Here is a 24,198-nt window from a genome sequence, read left to right on the forward strand (position 1 = left end):
TCAGTCAAATCCAAAGGCCGTAAATTCCACTAAATACCTAAGAATTACAACTGCGAACAACTTAAATTGAAAGGAACACATAGAAAATATTGTGAGGCAGGCTAACCAAAGACTGCGTGTTATTGGCAGGACACTTAGGGAATGTAGCAGATCTACTGTCTACATCGAAAAAGTTCAAAGAAGGCCGGCATGTTTTGTATCATCACGAAATATGGGAGAGAATGTCAATGAAATGATACAGCATTTGGGCTGGACATCATTAAAACAAAGGCGTTATTCATTGCGAAGGAATCTTCTCACGAAATTCCAATCACCAACTTTCTCCTCCTAATACCGAGCGAGGTGGCGCAGTGGTTAGCACACTGGACTCGCATTCGGGAGGACGACGGTTCAATCCCGTCTCCGGCCATCCTGATTTAGGTTTTCCGTGATTTCCCTAAATCGTTTCAGGCAAATGCCGGGATGGTTCCTTTGAAAGGGCACGGCCGATTTCCTTCCCAATCCTTCCCTAACCCGAGCTTGCGCTCCGTCTCTAATTACCTCGTTGTCGACGAGACGTTAAACACTAACCACCACCACTTCTCCTCCTAATGCGAAAATCTTTTTTTGACACCGACCTACATAGGTAGAAACGATCACCACGATAAAATAAGGGAAATCAGAGCTCGTACGGAAAGATATAGGTGTTCATTCTTTCCGCGCGCTGTACGAGATTGGAATAATAGAGAATTGTGAAGGTGGTTTAATGAACCCTCTACCAGGCACTTAAATGTGATTTACAGAGCATCCATGTAGATGTAGATGTAGAAGAGTACCCGATGACGATTACTCGAGACATTGTCCATGCCGTGGGCCCCTGCAAACACAGATCAGAACTTATTGTCTCCGTTGTGTGCGAACCATGAAGTGGGATTTGAAAGTGATCCGATAATTTAACTTATTCTACATCCGGTACAATTTCGGACATGGGTTCCTTGCTAAAACCTTATCTACTATGTGCACTCTATAATCCTTAGAAATCTATAACAGGAATTGTGCATAAGACAGTATACCGAAATAAGCTGTCTAGGTATAGAAAAAAGTGAAATCAGGCGTTGTTTTCTTCTCTTTAACTTCCTACAGCAAGTCCTCTTTTCGCGTTTAGTACTTTTCAACCACTCTGTAAGCTCATATTTGTTGAAAATCCCTCGTGCAGCTCACACCCTCAACTGGAGAAAAGCGTAAATCATTCCTCTTCATAACAGGGATTAAAAAGAAAACGAAAAAAGAACAGTGCATACCTGACTATATTACTAACATCCGTCTATTGTAGGAACTTAAAGAGTGCATTATAAATATAAAATTTATGGTATTCTGCGAAGAAGACTGTTTAAGCACCAGGATGAATTAAATAAGAACTCTTTCGTCACACATTATATCTTGCAGTTATTTACACAAGCATGTTTCATCTTCCTAGATTTCCAATAAGTGTTCAACATTGTAAAACACTCAAGACTGCTAGCCAATGTGTGGTCAGCCAACGTACGTTCTGATATAAGTGACTTATTCAAAAATATTTGTCAGACAGAAACTAGTACAGTATACTGGGCAGAGAATGTCACAAAAATTGAGCCGGCCGTTGTGGCCGAGCGGTTCTAGGCACTGCAGACTGGAGCCGCGCAACCGCTACGGTCGCAGGTTCGAATCCTGCCTCGGGCATGGATGTGTGTGATGTCCTTAAGTTAGTTAGGTTTAAGTAGTTCTAAGTTCTAGGGGACTGATGACCTCAGATGTTAAGTCCCATAGTGCTCAGAGCCATTTGAACCATTTTGAACAAAAATTGACCAGGTGCGAGCAGGACTCGCGGATTAGGGGTTTCGTACAAACTTCATTATGTATACAGATAGTTAATCAACTCCAGGAATTGAGATTCTCGGCGATTTTTGCCTGTTATCGACATTGATACTGGCAACATAACGGTCCCGGGAATATAAAGACTTTCGAAACTGTTTTAACTTTAAGTCTGAAGACGACAACAAATAAGAAAACAAATATTTTTTTCGAATGATATATTTACAAATAAATAATTTTCTAATTTTTGCTTACTTCTACTGTGAAACTTTGCTTCTTCGAAATTTCACGACTTTGGTCAACGGGAGTACCATACAGTCTGTCAGGTAACGGGAGAGTTGTGGAGCCCTGAAATATTACGTGTTCGGAATTGGGGCGGCCGCACAGGGCGCTCGTCAAAGCCGGCGCCCGGCAGCAAACACGTGGTGGCAAACGTTAGCCAGACGAGAGGGGTAGCCACAGCGCATGGTCCAGCCACGTGGCTGGGAATTCCGCTGTGACGAGGACGGTGTTTTGTGTCGATGAAAGAGATGTCTATCCCGGTAGTGCCAGAGATGGCGGACTTTGTGAAACTTTAATGGCAGAGATTTCACATTTCGTATAGAAATTAATAGTAGCCAGATGAATCATGATACCTCAGAAAGAAACATGCGCATTACTATTATTTGCACGACGTTTCTGATGGTGTGATCCTATTTTCAGTATCTTTATTAGTTTAAAGTTTAGTTTCTGACGGTAAATTATACAAGTAACACCCAGCAACGAATTTTCCAAATTAAACGCTTCATCCGATTTTGTCGATCTCCGTGTCTTTAAAAAGCTATTAGTGTAAACTTAAATTGGTAAGAATTACAGGCATGTAACTTGAATAATACTTGAGTTATTGGAGGTCAAAGTGGTCGATTACTATCGATCGCGTCAGGCCATAAGCACTCCACAGTTACACGATAAAACGGTAGCAGCATGCTTATAAATATATTTATTCATCTGTGTCTTTGTTTAGATCCGATATATACTATTCACGAAGAAATTGGTTAAATATTTACTGTGTTTTAGAAAGCACAGAGACAATAGGCTCCTGGCATACCTTTTGCTTCTTTTCTTTTGATATATGTTTATTTAACTGATTATGTATTTAATAATGTGTGTTAGAGCCTGTTTATGGTCCAGCCGTAGGAATATTTATTTAATTTCATGTATTTAAATGTAAATCCAGTATTTCGAATATGTTTCATTATGTTTGTGTGACTGTGCGTTGGCATGAAGACATGGCGCGAGCGCTGTAGCCAATCACAGCGCTCGTGAATGGGGAGACTGGATGGAAGCGAGTTTCCGGAGAGGACACAGGGGTAGTCCTGAGGAGACGGCACTGGACACGGGGAGTGCTGGACAGGACGGCAGAGAACACGAAAAGTGCTGGACGCGACGGCGCGGCGTACGCTCGGTCGCGAGAGAGACTTGGAGAGTGTGGAGCAGTTTGCGTGTGGTCGCGGCAGATACAATTACTTTGGAGTGCCGACTTGTGCAATTGTGAGATTTCCGTGGCTTCTATAGTGAAGACGTAGTGTGCGTTTAGAAGTGAATATATCGTGAGCTGTGTTGTTGTTCATAACTAATTACTTGCTGTAGGAATCTATTGTTTTCCTGTTATTCAAATATATTTTATTTAATTGCTGGGGACCATCGACACCAATAAGTGTTTTGCAGAAATATACCGCATTCACTATCGTACTCGTAAAGTCGTTAAGATGGTACCCGCAGATTTTATTTTATTTCAATCTTTCATTTATAAATTTGTGTGTTACATTCATAATTCGCAATTTCCAAGTGACAGAAACCTTCAACCATTCGATTCATGTGTGTATTCTTATCGCATACTGTGGACTCAGCAGTATTTGGCCTGTAATGTGGCAACCACGTATCCCAGCCCCTAGACAGCGAAACCAGCCAAAACTTTTAATATTTCAACTCTGAGTCTGTGGGTGCATAGTTATTTTGAAAGCCCGCAAGTCGCAGGTTTTAATGTTTGAGTTTGCGAGTATCAATATACTTGACATAAAAGGCACCATCTTTCAACTGCATTGACTTAGGGCCTTAACGCTTTTACATCACCAAGTAACCACAGGCTTTATTACGTGACGTATGTTGTAACTTGATATGTCAACCTGTTCCTGGGGAATATGGTTCTTAACAGTCCGACCAACAGACCGTTGGACAACAAAGTGATCCTATAAGGGTTCCGTTTTTACCGACTAAGCTACGAAACCGTAAAATCGGAAGTAATATCGGATATAGCACGTAACAGTACCGCTAATACTCCAAATATACATAAATGATTTGTCAGATAAGGTCAATATAACTTGAATTGTTTGTAAACAGTTTCGTTGTCTACTCGATGGTATTACTGAACAACTGTAAGAAGATACAGAACTACCTACATAATGTTTCCCCGTGATATTCTTAGCTTTGTGCCTGCTGTTCAGGCACACATTTTCTGCTGATAACGATTAGGAAGCTAATGATCTTTAGTTACATTCTGGTTTCGTAACATTTACAGTATACAGTATTACTCAAAACTCAATGCAGTTAAAGATTTTAGAAAAGTAACCTCTTATGTCACAACACGTTTCGGAAACAAACTATCCTCCACCTCAACATTGGCAGGAATTAACGACTGGTCTGTAAAAAAGTTCTATTTTGAGAATCACATCATTTATAAATATCTGATGAATAATTGCAATTCTGAATTCTATAAACCTGAACTGTATCAAGAACGAATGAGAGAATGTAATACAGTAGCTCTGAAGTCAGCCTTGACAAGTCATGAAGTCATGAAACAAGTGAATGAGTTTTTATTCTTAAGGAAATTGAAGACAATGGTTAGATGGACAGGCAAAGAACATAACATAAGAGTAAAAATGGTTTGAAAAATATGGAAGTTTCTGAAAACAAAAGCTTACAGTCAGTGTGTATTACAAGCTTTCATTTCCAATAGGAGAGAGTGTTGTGCCCTGGACGATAGTGTACGTAGGAATACATGATTTTCCGGTTCATTGTTGCAATCTGATGTCTGATTTTGGAATCACATAAAGGAATCCTCACTGGAAACCGCCATGAGCAGTTTCCAGCATTTTCTACTGTTTTCGCTATTGTGAGACATGAGGCTGTGTTTTGTGTATCATTTGTATTTAAGTGCTGTATACTGTATTAAAGCTATGAGGGCTATTACACTCCTGGAAATTGAAATAAGAACACCGTGAATTCATTGTCTCAGGAAGGGGAAACTTTATTGAAACATTCCTGGGGTCAGATACATCACATGATCATACTGACAGAACCACAGGCACATAGACACAGGCAACAGAGCAAGCACAATTTCGGCACTAGTACAGTGTATATCCACCTTTCGCAGCAATGCAAGCTGCTATTCTCCCATGGAGACGATCGTAGACATGCTGGATGTAGTCCTGTGGAACGGCTTGCCATGCCATTTCCACCTGGCGCCTCAGTTGGACCAGCGTTCGTGCTGGACGTGCAGACCGCGTGAGACGACGCTTCATCCAGTCCCAAACATGCTCAATGGGGGACAGATCCGGAGATCTTGCTGGCCAGGGTAGTTGACTTACACCTTCTAGAGCACGTTGGGTGGCACGGGATACATGCGGACGTGCATTGTCCTGTTGGAACAGCAAGTTCCCTTGCCGGTCTAGGAATGGTAGAACGATGGGTTCGATGACGGTTTGGATGTACCGTGCACTATTCAGTGTCCCCTCGACGATCACCAGTGGTGTACAGCCAGTGTAGGAGATCGCTCCCCACACCATGATGCCGGGTGTTGGCCCTGTGTGCCTCGGTCGTATGCAGTCCTGATTGTGGCGCTCACCTGCACGGCGCCAAACACGCATACGACCATCATTGGCACCAAGGCAGAAGCGACTCTCATCGCTGAAGACGACACGTCTCCATTCGTCCCTCCATTCACGCCTGTCGCGACACCACTGGAGGCGGGCTGCACGATGTTGGGGCGTGAGCGGAAGACGGCCTAACGGTGTGCGGGACCGTAGCCCAGCTTCATGGAGACGGTTGCGAATGGTCCTCGCCGATACCCCAGGAGCAACAGTGTCCCTAATTTGCTGGGAAGTGGCGGTGCGGTCCCCTACGGCACTGCGTAGGATCCTACGGTCTTGGCGTGCATCCGTGCGTCGCTGCGGTCCCGTCCCAGGTCGACGGGCGACAACATCGATGTACTGTGGAGACCTCACGCCCCACGTGTTGAGCAATTCGGCGGTACGTCCACCCGGTCTCCCGCATGCGCACTATACGCCCTCGCTCAAAGTCCGTCAACTGCACATACGGTTCACGTCCACGCTGTCGCGGCATGCTACCAGTGTTAAAGACTGCGATGGAGCTCCGTATGCCACGGCAAACCGGCTGACACTGACGGCGGCGGTGCACAAATGCTGCGCAGCTAGCGCCATTCGACGGCCAACACCGCGGTTCCTGGTGTGTCCGCCCTCTCTCAGTGTCCGGAGCAAGTATGGTGGGTCTGACACACCGGTGTCAATGTGTTCTTTTTTCCATTTCCAGGAGTGTATTTCTCCGATCGGTAGCGAAATTAAAACCACAATGAAAATCTGATGAAGGGTTGCCAGATATGTTGTGCAGTGTCTCTAGTGTACCCGTCGATCGCGTCACGTAGCACTTTTCGTTTCTGAGCAAACAGTGAGAACGCAAAGATGCTTAGAACAATAGTCTCCAGCAAAGCGTGAAGTGCCTGCTGAGTGGTTCCGCCTGATTTCAAGCAGCCCACATAACGTAACTGCAATGCATTTTCTTCTTCCTGACAATGCTCGACCGCACACTGCAGAAACGACGCTCCTGCAGCGTTTTTGATGGGATGTGTTTGGTCACCCACGACACATCCCGGACATGGCTCCCCATGAATTTCATCTCCTCGCTCACAAGACCCGTTTATTGCGAGGAGAGCATTTTGGCACAGATAGCAAGTTGCAAACCATTGTAGAGAATTGGCGGAAAGCACAGATGGCTACCTTCAGTGATGAGGGTGTTGGAAGGTTGGTACGACACTACACCAAATGTCTAAGTCGGAGGGGAGATTATGTACAGAAATAAATGAAAGGTGTAACTAAATTTACAAAATAAAAATAAAAATTTTGATTTTCATTGAAGTTTCCATTTCGCGACCGATCGGAGGTTGGAAAAAATAGCTCTAGTATTTAGAGAATATTGTTAGTTCTTGAGTTATGGAGTTTTATTGTGAGCAAAGTTCTGTAAATTTTTAAAACTAATTACATAATATATAGATGGTTAACGCTTGCTTTGCCGGTCATACAATTTCTCGTATCTTGAAACGGAAGGTCTTCTACCATGGAACACTTGATGTCTGCAAATGAAATGAGTTCCTTTGGTATCTTAACCATTTCGCTTGTCCTTAGAAAGGAATGTCGTGTTAGTTGCCACAGATTCTATTTCCAAATGTTTTTAATTTGTTACTGGTTTTTGATGATACTCCCATTTAATTTGATTTCACTTACTATTGGTGAATAGTAGCGTAATGGTGTAAAACACAGATTATCAAATACACGACTGACGAGATTTTCTTGAGTGCAGTATTTACTAATTTGAATAGAATACTTGTTCCTAGGCACCTGAGACGTTCTACTTTGGAAAAGTTATTCACATTCAGACGAACCTTACTTAACCGAAGTAATTTCAGGAAAAGACTGCACCACACATAAAGTGAATGCTGTCATTTCAAAACGGAATATGAAAATGTATTAAAGTCTCAAAAGCGTTCTCAGGGTACAGTACTCTCCCCTACTGAGGCATGGAATTTTAATTTGTAAACCATTCAAAACGTGAGTGTTGCTCAGAAGCAGTGCAGATATGCGCATTAAGTTTTAATACAACAGACAGGAAAACAAACAAATGGATCAAATAACAGTCGTAGTTATAATCCTAACGAAGTGAAATGAAGGTGGGCGCAGCATATAATGATGTGAATAGCTGGTAGGTGAACCAAGGAAGTTGTTTGCTGAATCTCAGTCGACAGGAAAAGAACCAGGCGACAGCTTAATAAAAGTCAGGTAGATGACAGACGACATGCAGGAGCAACACAGATACCTGTAGAAGACCATAGTGCGTGGAAAAATCTAGAGGAAGCCGGTCTTACAGGTACACAGGCAGGTTCCACTGTTCGGAAGCATACAGATGTTTTTATAACTACATTACCTGACAAGATGTGAAGTACCCAGATGGGGAGGAGGAAACGAAATGAAACTTCATGGGCAGAGTGTATGTGTTGTTATATCAGCTACTATTAAATCGAGTCGCATGTATAAAGAACTTGGCAGTGTTGTTGTTGTTGTGGTCTTCAGTCCTGAGACTGGTTTGATGCAGCTCTCCATGCTACTCTATCCTGTTCAAGCTTTTTCATCTCCCAGTACCTACTGCAACCTACATCCTTCTGAATCTGCTTAGTGTATTCATCTCTTGGTCTCCCTCTACGATTTTTACCCTCCACGCTGCCCTCCAATACTAAATTGGTGATCCCTTGATGCCTCAGAACATGTCCTACCAACCGATCCCTTCTTCTGGTCAAGTTGTGCCACAAACTTCTCTTCTCCCCAATCCTATTCAATACTTCCTCATTAGTTATGTGATCTACCCATCTAATCTTCAGCATTCTTCTGTAGCACCACATTTCGAAATCTTCTATTCTCTTCTTGTCCAAACTATTTATCGTCCATGTTTCACTTCCATACATGGCTACACTCCATACAAATACTTTCAGAAACGACTTCCTGACACTTAAATCTATACTCGATGTTAACAAACTTCTCTTCTTCAGAAACGCTTTCCTTGCCATTGCCAGTCTACATTTTATATCTTCTCTACTTCGACCATCATCAGTTATTTTGCTCCCCAAATAGCAAAACTCCTTTACTACTTTAAGTGTCTCATTTCCTAATCTAATTCCCTCACCATCACCTGACTTAATTAGACTACATTCCATTATCCTTGTTTTGCTTTTGTTGATGTTCATCTTATATCCTCCTTTCAAGACACTGTCCATTCCATTCAACTGCTCTTCCAAGTCCTTTGCTGTCTCTGACAGAATTACAATGTCATCGGCGGACCTCAAAGTTTTTATTTCTTCTCCATGAATTTTACTACCTACTCCGAATTTTTCTTTTGATTCCTTTACTGCTTGCTCAATATACAGATTGAACAACATCAGGGAGAGGCTACAACCCTGTCTTACTCCCTTCCCAACCATTGCTTCCCTTTCATGCCCCTCGACTCTTATAACTGCCATCTGGTTTCTGTACAAATTGTAAATAGCCTTTCGCTCCCTGTATTTTACCCCTGCCACCTTGGCAGTATGAGCCCAATAATCAGTATCACGTTGCACACCAGTTGGCCTGGACTCATGCATTGACTCTACTGGGAATGATGTCGTAGAGCAACTGCAACCTCTCCTAAGGCAGGCAGGCCGCAGCTCTTGTACCTGATCCTTCATATTCTGGATACTGGCACAGGGAGAAGATTGATGTCCGAGCTGGTACCGCAAGTCTTTTGCTGCGGATGGGTCTGGGGATCTTTCTGGCCACGACGGTGCCTCAGCATCACGCAGACAGATGATAAAGACAAGTACCATGGTGGAAGAGCAATGTCGAAAAATGGCACCACGCGAGAGACAATACATGAGGACACAGGATGTCTGTGACGTACTGTTGTGCCGTCAGTCCCCTCAGTCACAACCAACCATCACCGGAAGTCAAACCATGAGGCCTGGAGTAACCGTTCTGCCTCGCCATCGCATGGGAAGAAGGGTATCTCTCCCCAGGTCGTCGCCACACTTGTCGACGATTGTCATCTGGTGTAATGGAAAACTGCTGTTCATCGCTGAATGTAATGCGACACCATTCGTCAACAGTACCACTCCAAAGTCAGTCGTTGGTGTGAACGGCAGCGTACGAATGGGACGGTAATTCGCTAGTCTGCTTACTGCTAGTCTCCGACAAATGGTGCAAGTCGACACAGAATGTTGCAGGGAATCTATTACTTTTTCTAGGATGTCACTCACAAATACGAAGGAGTTACGATATGCTTGGAGCACAATATGGCGATCCTCGCTTGCGGCAGACAGGCGCTTTCGACCGGAACCTTGATGATGAGTATGTCTGCCCTCCCGTTCTCATGCTATACAACATAGGACCATAGTCATATTCGGATTCCCTACAAATCTATATGTTGCACGATTCGATCGGCCCACCAAGTGGAGACCCACAACTCTTCTTTCAAACTCTGCAAGGTGCCAATAACGCTGTCTCCAATGAGTACGAGACATTTTCGTGTCCTTCACAGTGATCACTCAGTATCTGAACCCGTCCACGCCCTTATAGGTCTATATCTTACCAGGCCTGGTAACAACAATGAAGACGTTCGACAGCAATGCACTCTGGTGGCCATTCTGTTACCACAGAGGATTGCAAGTCTAAGGCCTGTTACACACTGGGGCACTCGTGACTGTCACCAGCTACTGTCACCAACAGAGGTACATTCATTTGAACTGGAGTATTCACACTGGGACAATACACTGCCTCACCAAGCCATTGTCACGCAGCAGTGACTCACCCTCGCAAAAAGTGACAGACAAGGTCACTGCGTTCACAGCAGTTACCGCCGGACATGCATTAGTTTGAATTGGAGTGTTCGAACTGGGACACAGATCACAGATATATCGCTGCAGATTTGTCAACAGACAGGCCGTAATTTCTGACACAGTGACGGAAACATTCATCGTAAATTATACTGTACACGTTGTAGCCATGAGTTTAGATTTCATTAACACGAAAGATTTTATAAGTGAAGTAGAAAGTCGTCCTACTATTTGGGATGTCAAAAGCGATGTCTATGGCAACAAAGTGGTGACAATGAATGTGTGGCAAGAAATTATAAAGAAGTTTGTGCTTGATTTCAATGAGAAGAGCATGGGTGGAAAAAAAATTGATAAGTTGTGTGTTCTTTTTTCAAATTTAATACCTTATTTTTCGGACCATAAAAGACTAGCGAAATTAAGTTGCTACCCTTGTACGAGGCTAGGAGGGTAGAAACCTTCAAGCACATTTGCGTTCCTCACCCCTTTTCTTTTGCATTTACCAGTATCAAGTGTACCGTTACACAGTCTTAATGTGATAAGAAGGGACAAAATGGATGAGCGTGGAAACCACGAACTCACCCCTACAGGGCGAATGAAGAGAAAATCTAAGAAAATATTTATATTTCAAAATTTTTATAACAAAATTAAGGGTGCATCTTAAGGCGCTCCAAATTATGGTCCGAAAAATACAGTTAAAATATTATTCTTAGTTACAATTATTTACGTTATCATAATATTATTGAAATACAAGTTCCTGACACTCGATAATTTTAATTGTAAATTCCAGTCAGTTCAGTGAATGCAACAATATGACTTGTTACACTTAACATAGTAATAATTTCACTATGCACATCACAAATCCAATTCCAGATGAAAAATGAGGCCTAACCACATTAACGCTCACATAACATAGCTAGCAATTAGTTTTTTTGCAGCTGCCAAGGCTCTTCGCCTTAAGGGCTGGCGAAGTAGTTTGCAAAGTCATCTCTGATACTGTTCGCCATATTTCCTCCACCCGCTAAGCAAGGTGACATGTCCTGCAATCCCTGAATAGTTAACGTATCCTCAAACTGTATTCCATCGCGATCACGCACAAAGTTATGGAGCAGGCAACATGTCTTTACAATAGACACGGCTAAATCCAATTTAACATCGAATGGTGTATGGAAAATGCGCCACTTGTTTGCAAGAATTCCAAAACTACACTCGATGAACCTTCTTGATCTGAACAGTCTTTAGTTGAACACGCGTTTATTATCGTGTACGTACTTTCCTCCAAAAGGATGTAGAATAAATTTTGGCATCCCGAAGTCCTCATCACCTACGAACATGAATGGCATAAGTCTTTCAAAAGTTAATGACAGTGGTTTGGGTGCAGGGAAATCTAGCATACCATCTTGTATTTTTTATTTAACACTGAATTACAAAACACAGTTGAGTCGGGCGATTTTCCATTCGCTCCATTGTTTATAAAGAAGAATTTGTACGTCGAATCACAAACATCCAACAACAGAATGGAAAATAGTTCTTATAATTAGTGTGAAATACTGGAGGTGGGTTTTATAATTCTGTGTTTTCCGTCCACTGCACCCACACAATGAGGGAAGTAGGCCCTCTTACGTAATCGTTCAGCTGAGGTAAGCCATAGCACTATCGACAGCTGGGAAAACATTTTGACTTCATTTTATGCCATACGGCAAAGCAAATGTCTCGTATAATATACGAGACAGCTGACACACCAATTCAGCACCGAAAGCTTAAGTCCCTCATGGATGATTTTCTCTGTCTGAGAACTGCGTGTTTGTGTTGTTCTCATCATTTCATCATCATCATCATCATTCGTGATAGTGGCTCGGCTTGATTGTGTAAAACTTGAACTGTGTTAAGACTGGGACTTTGTATGGGCAGTGATGAGTGCGCAGTTGAGCACCCCACAAGTCGAACATTATCATCATCAGCATCACCATGTATGAGCCGGCCTCCAAGTATCTACAACAAAAAGATAAAGCGCATGAAACAAAACTACGAAAGTATACGGTTTACACGCACACACACACACGCACCCCCCCCCCCCCACCCACACACACACACACTAAGGATAAGACTGAGAGTACATAAAGTCTGGGAACACATTCAGTTATTTATTGCACAAGAACTAAACATTGTACAGATGTCATACATATTGCATTTTGAAGAGAAACTCTTGAGGTTTTTTTTTTTTTTTTTTTTTTTTTTTTACAAACATTCGATATGAGAACCATGAGTGACCCAGCAGACGTCAATACGCTAATCGAATTCTTGCTATGCCCATCCCAGCATGGCATCGTCGACTGTGGCAGTCGCTTCCCGTATTCTCTCCTGGAGCTCTGCTACATCACATGGTAGACGTCGCTGGAGCCATTTCGAGTTCACGTTTGCGCAACGCACAGATTTCTTTGGACTCCTTATGAATGTCTCTCGTACGCGCTCCACATTCACTTCACTCACACTGAAACGTCCGCTTCTCTTGCCAGGCGCAAGCAACCCGTCCTAACGAATTTGTTGTGCCAGTGGTAAAGTGGCCTTCCTTGTTGGTGGCTTCTTACCGTGCTTGGTTCTAAACATCCGTTGAACAGCTGTATCACACTTATTTTTGTCGAACTCCAACACACAGAAAGCTCGCTCCACACCTGAACTCGACATGTTTGCGACTAGCACTATCAGCAAATTACCAAACTACGCTGTGGCGGTATACACGAAAAATAACTTTCTGGGTTTCTCTTCATAATGACTTATGTATGATATCTGTACAATGTTTAGTCCTTGTGCAATAAACCCTGTATTATAACATTACGGTGGTTTTTATTTGTTGCAAGGACAATCCTTCAAAGGAAATAGAAGAGCTTAAGGGCCAATTATATCTGAGAGTGATTAATTAAGGCAAAAGACTGGAAAGAGTGGTTCTGCATCAACTGGTAGGAAGAAGTACATCTACTTCGACCAGCTCCGATTCTTAACAACTGACTGTAAGAGCACTACCTCTAGTATTGACAATGATGATGATAATGAGAGATATGAATTTGATGGAGGAGAAAATTTAGACCAGGAGGCACGTGAAAAAACTGCTGTGTGACCGCAAAAAAGGCCACATGGAAAGAAGAGTCTTTAAAAAGAAGATGATATGCTGTATAACATTTTGAAGGAAAAGTACGCCACTAAACACAATTCAACATAACAAGAAGACGAAGATAGCTTGTTCATGCAGTCTTTAGTGCCAGAATTTAAATAAATTCCCAGTCATGCAGGACTGAAGGTGAAATCTGATACGATGAAAATTATTATTAATGCGCAACAATATTACAGCGCTTCCATTTCGTCCCAAATTGGATTTGTACCGGTAAATTTCCGCTACTGTGGGTCCATATCACGACCATGCACATCGTGGAATAGTTCATGGCTAGAATGGAGAACAGTCCATGCTGTTCGATCAGTTACCATCTGTGTGTTCACCAATGGCCTCTGAGTAGAGTGACGAATCCTTAATATACTTTTCGACAGCACAGGCAGGGCAACAATGAAAGTAGACTATCTGCAAAAGTTTTACAATAATTTGTAATGTATACTAATACCAGCTCAAATCTGTGAAATATGCAATCAACAAAATTACTAATATTACAGCACCTACCTTAATGTTAGAGCAAGTTCTCCTCTGCTGGGATAGCCTTCCATAGTATAATGCCCATTCCTGTGATTTCTTCTTTTGCTTCTCCTAGCAGTTCATCAAATGAAGTTTTAGACATTTGAAAATACTGAAAAACTTCTCATCTTGTCTCAGACCGACATAAAGAGTATAGAACAATCCTTTCTCCAGCCGATCACATAGCAGTCGATGTATGTGTAATGAAATTTTTTCTTCATTCTCCTCCTCCTGCTTAGAAATACTAACAAAAGTTGGTGGTTATCACGTACGATTGATTGGAGATAACACACACTAAGTATCGAATACGCATTTATTATTCTCTGGTACATACAAACATGGCAGTAGAACAAGTTGTGCGCCGAAAGGAACACTAGTACAAAGCAGTCCAAAGAAGCCAAAGTCACAAAGATAGGGCGCTCTGTACCAGAGACGCAATACAGCCGCCTCCTCCCCCACGTTAGTGTGCAGCATGGCGGAGGGAAGCTTCATTACACGAATTCGTAACCTTGGTGCCAGTGCAGTGGTTGTAGGCGGTGGCCAGCGCGGGAGGCAGGGGCGTCAGAGTTGGCAGTGCGGGAGCCCCATGGTTCCAGCGGCTGTACAGGCAGAGACACATCAGCCGAACTCAGGCCAGCAGTGTCAGGAGGCAGATCGATGAGTGACCACGACGGCTTCAGTCGATTAACAGGCATTGTCTGTGACTGTCCATGAAGGTGGATGACAAATGTGTTCATACCACGACGTAGCATGTGGTAAGGGCCCAAATAAGGTGGCTGCAGGGCTGCTCACACAGTGTCGTCACAAAGTCACATGAAGCAAGGTTCTTGTGGATGAACACATGCGGGGTGGTGTGTGGGCAGGAAATGGGGGTGCAGAGGTGGGCAACATGCATACAAACCCGCTCGACCATGGTGGGAAAATCTTCCATTGCGGCTGACAGTGAATCCTTATCGAACTTGGTGGGAAGAAGGAGGGGTTCGCTGTATAGAATCTCTGCGAGCGAGGCGTTCAGATCTTCTTCATGGGCCAAGCAAATACCCAGCAGGACCCACGGAACGGCCTATGAGCATAGTCCGCCGTGGCACATGAGCGTGGCCTCCAGTGTGCGGTGCTCGACCAGGCCGTTCGCCTGTGGGTGGTAAGCTGTGGTGTGAAATTTGCCTACACTGCAGAGTTCACAGAGGTGCAAAGAGGGCAGACTCAAACTTGCATCCCTGGTCTGTTGTAAGGGACAGGGGACAGACAAAGCAAGCATCCATGCCGAGACGAAAGAATGGGTGATGGTCTCGGCCATGATGTCAATAAGAGGGACCGCCTCAAGCCACTCAGTCACATGGTCAATGATCGATAAGATGTATCTGTAACCCTTGGACAGGGGGGAGGGGACCAACGACGTCGATATGGATGTGCCAAAAAACCCATTTGAAATGTCAAACTTGCCCAGTGGAGGTTGAGTGTGCCTCCCAACCGTGCTGCCCATGCAAGGCAGTAAAGACCCTATGGTGAAGGGCAGTAGGGACCAGGGGGCGGAGTGTGCCCATAGAGGTGTCACAAAGGACCCAGGTAGTATATAGGGCTGGACAGAGAGCGATGATTCATTGTCTGATATTATTCACTGTATATCATCATCATTGGCTAGTAGTCAGGCGAGCTCCTCCAGATACAGCAGTGCAGTTAGCATACAGATGTGGGTAAGGTAGTCTGCTGCAATTTTCTCCACACTGCAGATATAGCACGTATTGGAAGAGGGTCCTTAGCTGGATTACGAATACCATCCAAGAGTGGCTTGCGTTCTGTGTAGATCATGAAAGGTCGCCCCTCGAGCTCACTACAGAAATGTTTAATCACCTCATATACAGTGAGAAGCTCACAGTTGAAAGCCGACCACTTGCACTGCCTATTAATCAGTTTCTTAGAAACGAAGCGGAGGGGATGGGTAGAGTCAGTGGTGTGCTGTTGTAAAACAGTGCCCACCCACAGCTGAGTCCCTGGCATCAGTCGTGATCAAGACACAGGCTTCAGGGTCAGGGTGAGCGAGTGTGACGCTTTTGGCGAGGGCAGTTTTAAGGTTACCAAAGGTGTCGAGCATGGGTTTGATCCACTCCAATTTCCATTTCCCGAAGGTTTTTTTTTTTTTCGGAGAGAGCATCGGTGAGGGCCATATGGATGGAGGCAGCTTGAGGAATATGGTGGCAATAAAAGTTTGCCATATCCAGAAAACAACGAACCTGAGCATAATCCTCAGGGAGAGGAAGATCACGTATGGTTTCTGTGGTGTCACCGCCAGACACCACACTTGCTAGGTGGTAGCTTAAATCGGCCGCGGTCCATTAGTACATGTCGGACCCGCGTGTCGCCACTGTCAGGATTGCAGATCGAGCGCCACCACACGGCAGGTCTCGAGAGACGTACTAGCACTCGCCCCAGTTGTACGACGACGTTGCTAGCGACTACACTGACGAAGCCTTTCTCTCATTTGCCGAGAGACAGTTAGAATAGCCTTCAGCTAAGTTAATGGCTACGACCTAGCAAGGCGCCATTTGTACCATTGCATGTATCTCAAGATAGTCTCACTTGTATCATCAAGAATGCTGTATACCAAAGGACGATATAAAAGTTAAGTGTTCTAGTAGCTACGTTCTTTTCTTTATCACATTCATTACGAATCCTGTTCCAGACTTAACGCCAGACGGCGTGAGTTGACGCGTGCCCTTTCGGCTACTTCACTGTGGACTGGCTGCCTTAACAGTCCACTACAGTTTCGACACAAGAACTCGTAGGTTGGAGGCTGTCGACAGAGACAGCATGGCCTAGGAAGGTAACTGATGTGGAACACAGTTGAGATTTATCATGGTTGATTACCACGTCGTTGGCAACGAGGTCCAAACAGACTGAATCGAGGTGAACCTGATGCTGCTCATTGGAGGACGAAAAGATCAGTATATCATCTAAGTAAGCATAAGAAAATGGCAGTTGGAGCAAAATGGAATCAATGAGCTGCTGCCATGTCTGCGCAGCATTTTTCAATCCATAAGGCACGTCACAGTATTCAAATAGGTTGAAGGGTGTTATGATGGCCATCTTCGGAATACCCAGTGGATGCATAGGGATCTGATGATAGGCTTGGAACAATCTAAAATGGAGAAAAAGCTAGAATTGTGTGAAATCTTGGATATGTGGCATGGGGTAGTTATCGATAATGCTGTGAGCATTAAGGGACCTGTAGACCCTGCACATAAGTAAGGTGCCGTCCTTTTTAGGAACAAGATGAATAGGTGAAGACCAGTTGCTATCAGAGGGGCAGGGGATGCCCGAAGTCAACAGATCCTGAATGATCTCCTTAGCGTGTGGAAGTTCGTTAAGGCACCTGTCATTATAACGAACAGGTGGGCCATTACTGATGGCTGATACGTAGGATGGCCGGCAATAGGGGTCGAGAAGCCATCTGCAGGCAACGTCGGTTCACTGATCTTGGTGAACCGGGGCAGTGTAGGCTGGGCGTCGGCTGAAATCGACGACGGAAGACGTATAGCAGGAGTGGAGCATGAAGATGCGTCCTGTAGATTCGTCCGTGGCAGTGAGGAAACAACAGCAGGCGATGGTATGCTCGATGCAGGAGCAGATTGGTGAGAATACGCTGTAGAGGTGTGTGATGAACCACCTAGTTGCGGATCTGCTGTTAGGCAAAGTATGTTATGCCATGAACATGACAATACAGCGGAGGTGGAGGCGATGCTGGTGCTTAAGGCCTAATTATGGGTGTGGAGTTTGGCGATTTGTGAGCACACGTCTGACAGGTCAGAGAGCCGTGTAGTAATGTGCTCGACCATGGATGCACATATGTAAAGCATAGCCAAGGAGGCAGAGAGCAAAGTCGTGCTGAACTCGTTTGAGCATGGAACTGTAGAGCCAGATGTGTGGCGGGGTGCGGCAGCCTGCAGGCCTGGTGAAAGTTCGTAATGGTGTAGAAAATCCAAACCGATCACAGGTTCATCCACATTAGCAACATGGAAGGTCCTAGGGTAGGTGTCAACTGGTGATAGGAGAAGCGACATCTTGATGGAGCCATAGACTGCAAAAGGAGAACGATTGGCGGCGATCAAGGCGAGGGTAGAAGGTGATAGGACGTCAGCACTGTGTTTGGTTGGGATTATGCTAATGTCAGCGCCAGCGTCAAAGAGAAAGTGGATTCTCGTTGACATGTTTGTGGCATAGAGGCGTCACGTCGCTGAAGCGAGTGGTGCAGTGTTGGACGATAGGTGCTTTGAAGGAACGTGGTGGGATGTGGCGCCTAAATGTGCTGGTCTTGATTGGGTAGGTGCAAGGCACGTTGCAGTTTCAGTCGGCATCCCCGTAAGTAGTGTGGAACTGGCACAGTGGGTAGGTTGGTAGGCGGGGCAGTGCAGTGCAGTGACTGCATCAGGACCGGTAGCTGATTGGGTTGCTACTCAAGCATGGTTGGCGGCTGTCGGGAGCCCACTGACAGTACCTCGTGTAGGCCGCTAGGTGGCAGCTGAGGTGCCAAGGCGAGTGCACTGGCCTCTGCTGGCAGGACGCAGAACTGGAGGTGCAGGTGTACCAACTGAGGGAGATGTTCGTGACAGGTAGTGTCAGTGATGAATGATAGCGTAAGCCTGCTAACCCATGCGTAAATGAACCTCTAGTGGGTCGGCGAATTGAGACAGTAGATGAAGTTGCAGATCCGAAGGCATCTTTACCATCCACAACGTCCAAAGTGCGGCGTCAGATAATGCTTGATCGTCGATTAATGAACGTAAGCGCCGCCAAAAATGCGAAGGGGTGCGGTAATCGTGGTGCTCATCATGAAAAATATGGTGGACAGCCTCTGATGGAGGGCGAGAAAGGAGCTCGATAAGCAGTGCTTTCACGATCGAATATTTGTGTGAGGCAGGCGGTGAGAGAAGCAAACCGCTGATGATGTCCTTATGAGTGTGGAGGTGGCTAACCAGGCTGACAAAATGAGCGTCATCGTCTGAAATACTGTGAATGTCCAGTAGGTGATCCACCAAAGTGAACCAAGTTTTTGGGTTATCTTTTTGGAAAGCAGGTGTGGCCGAGCAGTTCTAGTCGCTACAGTCTGGAACCGCGCGACCGCTACGGTCGCAGGTTCGAATCCTGCCTCGGGCATGGATGTGTTTGATGTCCTTGGATTAGTTAGGTTTAAGTAGTTCTAAGTTCTACGGAACTGATGACCTCATAAGTTAAGTCCCATAGTGCTCAGAGCCATTTGAACCATTTTTTGCAAAGCAGGTAGCTTTGGAAATATGCCATGTAAGGACGCCTCCGACACTGGAAGAGCACTAGCAGTGAATAGTGCATCGCCTGAGATCTGCATGGGGCGGTGGCCACATGCACCACACAGTGCAGAGGGACCTGGTCTATAAGTTAGCATGGTGTGTCCAATCTGCAAGCCTGACGAAGAACACGGCCCGGGTGTAACGGCCAATGCCGCTGTAACAGCAGGTGGGAGGTGGTTGCTGTGAAGCCACAATGGGGCTGACCTGGTAACCGGCTCAAGCGGAAAGGCCAGCGCCATTACGAAAGCGAGCAGAAGGCGGCCATGGTCGTAGAAGCTGGCATGGTTGAGGCGACCGGCGTCGCCGAGACGGCGAGGAGGGGGGGAGGGGGGGGGGGTGCTGCGACACAATGCATATTAGAATGTGCTACCCCATGCATAGAAATGTTCGATTCGCAGTTCTGAAGCTTCATCAAACCATCCTGTAGGTAATGACTTAGATGAAAGATAATCCACAATGTCTTTAATTGGAAGGTCGTCCATGATGTAGTCAGGTGGCGTGCACTGTCCATGTTGTGGCTGTTGTTGTGCTGCCACGCTAGGCGGTGGCCATGTTGTGCTGGGTAAGGTTAGGTGTCCGCCGGCGTGGCTGGGCGTAAATAATTGTTCACTTTTAACCAAATTCGAAGATGGTACACTTGTCCACTCGTGGTCGCGAGCATAGTTAATGGGACCCATTACACTTGCACCGAAAGACACTGGTACTTCCATTGTGGCGCAAACAATGTGGCCTTGCACACGAAGTTCCTAAATGACGAAAACAAGCACAAAATAACTCGCGATGAGACGACAACGGTGTCGGGGTCACCACTGTGGTTATCATGTAGGATCGGTTGGAGATAACACACACTAAGTATAGAACACGCATTTATTATGCATTGGTATATACAAACATGCCACTAGAACAAGTTACGCACCAAAAGGAACACTAGAACAAAGCAGCCCGAAGTAGCCAAAGTCACAAAAATAGGGCGCCCTGCGCCAGAGACACCACAAGTTCTTCCTTGCTCGAGTTCATTTCACTAACTAATCAGTTGGCAATACCTGCAGTGTCGGACACCAGTGATCCAGGAGTGTTCACCACAATTACCGGTCACTACCACTGGCGACCGTCACCAGTGTCCTAGTGTGTAATGGACCTAAATCATCTACATATTACATATATGGTGTGTACGTGTGCGACGGTATATCCACATTCGACCATGACTTCTGAATGCTTTACCTTTTTTCTGCCACGCCCGTTGCGCATTTTGATCACAATAGCCATACATCAACACGATATTGACCTTTTCCGCAATTGGTAAACGGTCCATTTTAACACGGGTAACGTATCACGAAGAAAATACCGTCCGCACTGGCGGAATGTTACGTGATACCACGTACTTATACGTTTGTGACTATTACAGCGCCATCTATCACAAAGCGAAAAAAGTGGTCAAACTACAACATTCATATTTCTTTGCATACTACACGAATATATAACAAAAAATTGGGATTCCTATTTTTAAAAACGCAGTTTATATCCGTTTGACCTATGGCAGCGCCATCTAGCGGGCCAACCATAGCGCCATCTGGTTTCCCCCTTCAAGCTAGACAAGTTTCGTTCTTTGTAGTTTTTTCGTTTTACGCTTATTTCGTGAGATATTTGGTGCGGTTACGATCAATGGACCACCCTGTAGAAGCTCAAATCAATTCGAGCAGTCTGTGGGATCGTAAAACTTAATCTTTCTCTCTCATATGCTTTGCTGCCAATAAGGCGACCTGTGTCTTGGACTCACCACAGTGGCCCTCTCGATAAAAGCTGACGTCTAAAGGTAACGAAAGCTAAAATTACTTTCATAATCCATACTGAATCAGCGTTTCGAATCATTTTCACGCGTGATTTGCGTATGATGTGCGAGTACTACCTGCATCATAACTCCAATTCATTTAAAATTCTCTAAACGCTGAACGTCAAACGAAAACACCGTTCTTCTTGGACCGTAGACACTAGAAAACACATCATTTGTCGTATATATTCCGATTTCTGTTGCTTCGAGACAAAGAGACGAAGAAAAATTTAGCGATCACTTTTTTTTTGTAGCTTGTCGTAAATCATGTAAAAGACGGGAAATACGTAAGACACTTCTCAGACAGTTTCTCCAAAGGTGTAATGTGTTGGTGAGCAGCACTAACTGAGCTATCAACTTAAATGAACTGAGGAATATGTGCAGTCTGCAAGACAACTATATAGGACTCCGTTTCAGTATGAGGACCACTAAAATCCGCGTTTTTCACATCCTAAAAAGTTATGGAGTTTTACAGACACCGCAAGCTATAATCTGTAATTAATCAGAAACAAATCAGTATACTAATTTAAACAAATAAGCCGACAGAAAGCAAAATGTGGGATATTGTACGTAGAAAAAGATAAACAACACAATCAGACGAAATATTGTAGAAGTGAAGAGCAAATATCTTATATAAAATGGCTGATGGTTGATGTTCATCTCCCAAAAATGTTCACATAATTTATATTTCACATCATGAGATAAAAGTAAATACTAAGCATGGAGATGGTGAAAGTGCGAAAATTCGTATTTCGAAACATTCTGCTCATTACGTTCAAACAGGTGTATTACGAATAAAACATGGTGCTTCAAATTTATTTAAGCCTGTAAAAAGCTGTCGACTCTATTGACACAGAACAGTGCATTTTTGGGTAAAGCGCTTCACTAAAAGGTAACCTTTATGCGTCCAAAAGCAGTACTAGTGAATAATTGCGAGAAAAATTACGTGGGTCTGGGTCTACAGAAAAGTATAAATACAGTTTTTCTTAAAAGCAGCGTTATCCCTTCTTATGACAAACGAACACATAATCTTCTTAGGCTATGATATCTGTTAGACCCACCAGATGGTAAATACGCATTTAGAGGCACAATATAGGATATTTCTAGCAGACACATTAGGAGTGTGAGGTTGGACAACGATATTTAGTTTACTACAAGCAGTACACGCCTTTTGCAGGCCTCTAGTTACTTCTTTTACTGTCCATCCTTACACTCTCTGCAGTTACCCTAAATAAAAAAATTAAATAACTCCTTCTATGACTTAACTGTGAAGTTTACATATTATTTTCTAAAATCTAACCTCTATTTTACTCAGTTATGCATTTACCATTTTCGACGCAGTGTTTATACTTTGTGTTAGTAGTATTATAATTGATTTTCAGGCCTTCATTAAAACTTGCTTCACTACTGTATTTCGTTTGATGTTGTTATTTATCTCAACTAGAGGTAAACAGTGAAGTGTCATCATTATAAACAGGTGGCTCACACATTTTCCATTTGGAAGTATTATATCTTCGTTTTTCCCAATATCTGCATCTGAAAACTTCCTCTAAGACTCCCAAGGATTGTTTCGGTGATATAGAATCTTCTTTCCTGGCTCTTATTTCAATTTTGAGTTTTCACTCTCCTAAGAAAGTCTTGTGGAAGCTGCAGGGAAGTGATATGTACTCTTTACAACATTAAAATATATTGAATCATTGCATTGTTTCTCTAGGTCTGTCAGTATGGATTTTGTTTAAGCTGGATTTGAAGTTGTCTCTAAAGATATATGAATCGCAGACAGAGTAGCATTTTGTATTCACTCTTTCTGCAATTTCATCGACGGCTTGCAGCTAGTCCATTGTCCTATATCCATTTCTAAATCTAACGTTTTTTTCCTTGTGCAGCTGATAATAACTTTAGTAAATGTATTCTAAATTATGGAGATTGTTCAATGTATCTAATTTTTTGCCTCTTATCTGTCTTCTTTCTCCTGAAACAGATTAATCACATCAGTGTCCAACTTTTGAAAATTGTCACACTCCTCTCACATGGCATCACATGCACAATTCCATTATTTTATGTATTACCTGTTCTTTTTTTCAGATTCATATGTTGACCTTTAGAAGCATTTAAAACAATTCTTAGACTGTTTGCATAACTTTCTCTCTGTTATTAGTTACTGTGCTGTCTGTTATCTTAAATAATCAGGTGTGGTGCCAATCCATCATAAATTTTTGTTTTTCCCATTTATAGCTTTATTGCTATAAATTATTTCTTTTGGAAATTTTTCATTCTATCTTCTCACATCCTCTCTAAGATATTTTTGTTTAATTCAACATATCCATTTTCTAGTACCATTTGCTTAATATCTCACCTTCTTATTAACAGATACTTAGTTGGGTGAATTTCTTTCCCTCTCTTTGCATCTGAAACACTTCCACATTTTGTATAAGAATATTTGTCAAACTGTTGTTCCTCTCATCTGTGTCAGTAAAAACTTACTTATCTAAGATGCTGTCTTAGTTTAATTTAATCAGGTATAAGTTCTCATTCTTAAACAAAGTCTCATAATCTAGATTTCTGATTTCCTAATTTATGGCTCGTTATCCTTCTAACTCTATATCTATTTTCATTGCGTAACTTACAAGCCTCATCAATGGAAACTCTGAAATGGCTTAGGACTGTCACGAACAGTTTCTTGTTTGAGAAAATATAGTCCATCTTTCGCTCCATTTGATGCTTGTGAAGTTCGTATTTATTTTTTTTTGTTCTGTTTTAAGAAAAAGTACATTGCTCTTCCTTGCAAATTATCCTAAAATATGGCCTTTGTCATTTCAGGTATTATATCTGAAATTACCCCTGATAGAACCTTCTG

The sequence above is a fragment of the Schistocerca nitens genome, chromosome 8 (assembly GCF_023898315.1).
Source record: "Schistocerca nitens isolate TAMUIC-IGC-003100 chromosome 8, iqSchNite1.1, whole genome shotgun sequence".
Classification (NCBI taxonomy): Eukaryota; Metazoa; Arthropoda; class Insecta; order Orthoptera; family Acrididae; genus Schistocerca; species Schistocerca nitens.